Below are 5,725 nucleotides of genomic sequence, written 5' to 3' on the forward strand. Positions count from 1 at the left end.
AAATTATCAATATTTAATAATATTTAATCACCATAGGTGTGTTCCAAAATGACAAGAAAATATTTATGTGAAGTTTGTATTTTGAATATGAAAATAGGCAACACTTCGTGAAGTGTTGCAATAGGCTGTTTGTAGTTTGAATCAGAAATAGGCAACACTTCGCCAAGCATTGTAACTTTTGGAAAAGGAACTGTTTCACGAAGGGTCGCTACCTTATGAAACAATACTAAAGTGGCCTATAAAAACCTCATTCTTGATTCAAAAATCAAGAACAAAAATGTACATATGATAAGCCTATTATCTTCACTAAAATTCCAGACACTCTTCGCTACATCCGAGTTTTCGTCGGTCTTACGCAAACTCGATAAAAGGCTGAATTATCCTGGGTATTCCTGCGTTCCAACTCTAAGACATATTGAGAGTGCTTGAAGAGTGCTTGAAATACTTATAAGGAAAGTGATTTCGTTCACGATTGTAGCCTCGATTCCATTCGGTTTAAATTAATTTTCTAACAAGTACCTCATTCAGATTTGATCTGCATCATCGCATACCAATTTTCACTTTTCTAAAAAAGGATTAAGAATAGAGAAGGAGAAAAATCATTTCCGGCGAGATCGAAACCCACACGAATTCGCAACCACGATTCCGCTTGCTTCGCCAACGCCATCTGCAGAACCACCGCCGGACCTGCTCCGCACGGTTACCCTTTTGCACCACCCTGCACCGAAGAAACTTCTGCGATCTCACTTGTCGCACGCTCGCGAAATATGAACAACAGAGTCGCCACTAACATATCTATCCTAAAAGGAAAGGAACGTCAGCAAACCTAAAACGAATAAGAACGAGGTCTTACGACCAAAGATAGGGTACGGAAGTCGGTTACGCGAGGGGAAGGTGCTAGCACCCCTCGCGCCTATCGTACTCGATGGTATCTACCTATGTTTGTTGTTATCTAAAGGGTGTGTACTATAAATCTAAGGCTTAATGCAAAGGGAATGCATGGAAATGAAAGAAGAAGAAACACGGGGAAAATAAGGTTTTTTAAATAATTGTGCTCGCTTAGGCCCCGCGACCCAATGCCTACGTATCCTTTTCAGGAATCAGAGCGCCGTAGTTCGGCTCTTTAGTTTTTGTTTGTTTTTGTGTTTTTTAATGGACGGAGTTACATTCGCACTCCGCTGCTCGACCTCTGGAGTCTTAAGCTGGGAATGGAACGAAAGTAACGTGTCCGATTATGAGAAAGAATGCCCTGAAGGCAAGAGAAAGAATGCCCTGAAGGCAAGAGAAAGAATGCCTCGGAGGCAAGAGAGAGAAGAAAGATTTTGAGCGTTTCGAGTGGAACCCTAAAGCAAGGGAGACTCGAGTTGCTCTTTGGTTTGTGTTTTTTTAAGAATTGGGAACTTACGCTCGAATGGTTCCCTAAAGCAAGGGAGATCCAAGCACTCGAATGATTCCCTAAAGCAAGGGAGATTCAAGCTTCCATTCCCTTTTTAATGATTTTCACTTTTTTATTAATGTTTTTTTAAGTGTTTTCTTTGTATTTTTTATGGGATTTAATTCAAGTATTTGTTAGATGTTTTAAGGTTGAAAAGGAAAAGAAATGGGAAACTAGCCTAATATGAATAACTAGCCTAATGTTATCATGGTTTCTACCTAAGGTTAGGAATAAAAGGAGACATGAAAATTAGAGTCACGTCATGAGCAAAATTGAGCAAGGGTGCAATGGTACAAAATTATACACAAGTATGAAGTAGCAAGTCAAAAACATAGTACAAAATGAATTAAAAATACTACTATTTTTTTTATATTGATTTTTATGAGAGAAATTGAATTACAAATCAAGTAAAAAGACTAAAAAACAAATAGCCTAAAAACTAGTATTTTTATGATTATTTTTATATGTCAAAAATTCTATTAAGGTCTAAAAATGATAGTAGAAAAATCAGTATTTTTAACATCTAAAAGAAGTAACAAAAAACTAATTAAAATCTAAATGAATCAATTAAAAAAAGGAAACAGGGGGTGCAATCCTGAATTGCAGGGGTTATGAATAGCATCAGGGCGCATGGCCCATAGAGCTTAAGGCCCAGGGGCATTTTTCAGTGGCAGAGAAAAAGGAGTTATGCTGGGCCATTGGGGTGAGGCATTAGCAACTCGTAACGGGCCCAAGGAGAGTTGATCCATTTTTATTTTCATTCAGATTAATCATTTTATTGAAGATAATTAAAAGGCAAATAATTAAAAAAGAAAAAGGGAAATAATTGAGGGAAAATAGAGCTTCGTTTGTGGCGTTTCGAGTCTCTCTCTCAGACTCTCTTTTGTTCTCTTCTTCCTCTCGCGATTTCCGGCGAGCTTCCCCGCCGTGAATGCCGTCGCGATCCCTCTCTAATCACCACCACGTAAACACCAACCCCCACTCATTTCTGATCCTTAACACGAACCCCTTATCAATTTCCCTTGAAGGGTACGCAAACGACCGGATCGAAGGATCCAAACAATTAACCCTAAATCTTCCTAATCGTGAAACCCGGAGGTAACTCAAGCCATAGCCTTAAAGCTCTAAGCACAATCAAAGGAGGTGTAAGATCGATGAATACGAAGAGAGAAGAAGGTGCTCGGAGACTTACATGAAGTAATGGTCGAGATTGACGATTGAGAATACCAGAGGGGAAGATCCAGCAGCTTGACGCGGAGGAGGCACGAAGTGAACGCGAGAAATATGAAGTTCTTCTGGTAATTATTTGATTCTTCGGCCTCTTGTCTTTGCGATTCCTTCTTCTTCTTTTTTGCCCTTCTTTTTCTCCGAATCGTGATGAGTTGAGTTGTTGTTGATGCAGTGTTGTGCGATGATGAAGATTGATGATTGTAGCTTGCAGAATCTTGAAATTGCTGAGTGGTGAATGAAGAAGATGATGAGAGTGAATCGAGAGCTTAAAGTTGCAGCGATGAAGAAGTGTGGATTTGTGGAGAGTGAAGGTCATGCCAATGGTGTAGAAGTTGCAGAATATGAGAGATGATGATGGTGATTTGTGGAGTGAGGAGATGGAGAATGAAGATGGGAGGGTGAAAGTGTGGAGATGAATGAAGTGAAGAAGATTGTGTGAAGAAGTGGTTGAAGATCAATGAAGAAAAATGGTGGAGCTTTGAAGTGAAGCTGAGTTTTGGTTTTATAGAGAGTCCAGGTATTCACAAACTCTCTGATTTTCTGTTTTGATTCTGTTATGGTTTGCAACTGAATCTGTTTTGGGTTAGTTAGAAGTTATAGGTGGTTAAGAAATTCTGTTAGGGAAGTTGAGTTAAAACTGAATCTGTTAGGATTGTTGAAAGTTAGTTAACGGTCGGTTATAAACTGTTAGTATTTCTGTTATGGTTTGAGAATCGGTTAGGACTGTTATTTGTGTTTGTAACTGTTAGAAGAAGTTAAGGTTAGAAAGAGTTTAGAGATTCTGTTTTAATGGTTAGTTGTATGAGAAATAGAAAGAGTCAGTTTTGCTAGTTTGAATATAATTGGCCAACTGTTTTGATTGAATAAAAACTGTCAATAATTTTATTGTTTAGAAAGCTAGTAATTTTGCCCTGTTAATAAAACTATTGGATTGGTTTTGAACTGACTGAAGTATGTAGGATTTTGTGAGCTATTTGTAAACGGCTATGGAACTGTTTTTGATGACTTTCCTGGATATATTTTGTGCAGGATGGTAAATTGTGTATGGGGTTTGGATAAAATGCAATTGGGTTGTTTTGTAGGGTTATTGATGTGATTAGTATGGCTGTACTGAATGGTTGATGGCTTGTGTGGATTATTGGCGAGGTTTCTTGATATGTTTGAATTGTATGGTGAATAATGCAGGATAATTAAAATTGAAAACTTGAATTGAAATTGAAGGTTGATATTGAAGTAAATGAAGGTAAACTGTTAGTTGTTGCATACTGTTTTGCTTTCTTTTCTCAATCAACTGATGCAGCTTCTCCTACTCTGAGTTTTCTTGTTATGGCAGGTCTTGGATGATGTGTGTATGCTGCAGGTTTGGAATAGTGCAGCAAAATTGACTTGCAGCAGATACATGGTTGAGGATGGGCATAAGATGATCTATGGACTCTGCCAGTTGCAGAAGTGAAGGAGGAGATGCTGGAAATCTGAATAGGAGGACCTGAACCGAAACAAGATTCAGAATAGGATTCTAATATCATGTTTTGAGTTCTAATTTGTGCGGATGTAATGATACTGTAGCAGAATTGGAGTGGTTGAAGAATATATTTTTTTGAATTTGTAATGGATGTTGTATGGTGTATTGAGATTTGTAATGAAATTTGGAAACTTGTAATGAATGGATTGGAATGTGAAATATGTAATAGTTTTGAATAGAAATGGTATATATATTTTCCATATTCTCAAACAAACTTTGAATGGTCTCTTTTCCCTCCATTTGTGTTATTTTGACTTTAAATCTCCTTTCACTAAAATGAGCCATGCCATATAAGTCTTGGAACACAATCTTTTAAACTTGAAATGATCCATCAAAACCCTAAACAAATTTAGTCCTTCCTTTTTGTGCATCAATTTGAATGAAGCCACTTGATTACTTTAATGAACTCCACAATGTCCACAATATTTTTGGCAACATCCTTCACTGAGAAACCCAAGCAAATATTAATTGACCCATACAATTTGCGCCACAAGTGATCATCAACAAAGCCTTAATTTATGAAGATAATGAGATCCTGGCCCAATAGCATCCAATAGAAATAAAGCAAAACCCAACCTCTTGTCTTATAAGTAGCAGTAGAGATCTCTTACTCAACAAGACCCTTGATCCTAACGCTAAGTTACATAATGATGAATGTGTGAGTTATATTAGATGACCTAAAATGCAAGTGAAGTTAAGAACAATGAGCCAGCTAGTAGAAAAATTGGATGGGCAAATTTTGGGGTGCAACATCACTCACGGGTAACGCAATCGCAAACCTCTCCGCGGAATAACCGAAGTCGACCACCCCAAGTCCGGCCGAATCTTCTACCAAAACGAACAGCACCACGCGGTTGTACCACTTTACCGTTTCCGATCTGTGACGTCCAAGCCCAGTCGCGTTCGCACCTTTCCAATTGAGAGGTTGAAATTGGAGAAGAAGAAACAAATGGATTTTGTAAATAGCTGATATCGGGAATGAATAGAGGATTAAGGTTGGTCTTTCTGATACAATTTTCGTTTGCAGTATATGTTATTTGTTTTTTTATATTTTATTATTAGTATTAACATGCCACGCGCTGCCTGCAGTGTGTTCGGTAATCCGGTCTGTTCATTTTTTATGGTTCGCTTTTATAAGTTTGCTGTGTGTTATGTATAGGTTATGCTAGTTTCAATTGATTTATAGATCTAAAAGGAATTGAGAACTTGAAAGAGGAATCATAGAAGAAAGGAAGAGATACTTACATCGTAAATATATAATATATATTGTTATCGTTTGTTTTGTTTTTTTTTTCTTTTTGATTGCCATGTGTCGGGGGTTCATTGGCTATTGATTTAAGTTTGACTTGGTCAAAGATACATATTGAAAAGGCACCGCTCAGCAGGTACATACACTTATGCTTTGCTTTATTTCACTACATTGCTTGTTTTCTAATTCTTGTTTAATTACTTAGTTTTAAGTCTTTTGTTTATTGAGAGGTGAGCATGACTTATTCTAGCCTCACCTCCACGTCTCTACTTTTTATACTCTTGGATTT

General features: G+C 37.5%; 1 long non-coding RNA gene across 3 annotated transcripts; it reads left to right on the forward strand.

Annotated features, from left to right (window-relative positions):
• The first annotated feature begins 2,255 nt into the window (after window positions 1-2,255).
• Window positions 2,256-4,401, forward strand: LOC131621653 (uncharacterized). Of its 3 annotated transcripts, XR_009289645.1 has the most exons (4): window positions 2,256-2,733; window positions 2,838-3,182; window positions 3,695-3,908; window positions 3,999-4,401. It is a non-coding gene; the product is annotated as an uncharacterized LOC131621653 (long non-coding RNA). The 3 variants fall into 3 exon arrangements; XR_009289646.1 differs by having other exon boundaries at window positions 3,851-4,401; XR_009289644.1 differs by having other exon boundaries at window positions 2,257-2,733; window positions 3,695-4,401.
• The last annotated feature ends 1,324 nt before the right edge of the window (window positions 4,402-5,725 follow it).

Source organism: Vicia villosa, linkage group LG1 (genome assembly GCF_029867415.1).
Source record: "Vicia villosa cultivar HV-30 ecotype Madison, WI linkage group LG1, Vvil1.0, whole genome shotgun sequence".
NCBI classification, from domain to species: Eukaryota; Viridiplantae; Streptophyta; class Magnoliopsida; order Fabales; family Fabaceae; genus Vicia; species Vicia villosa.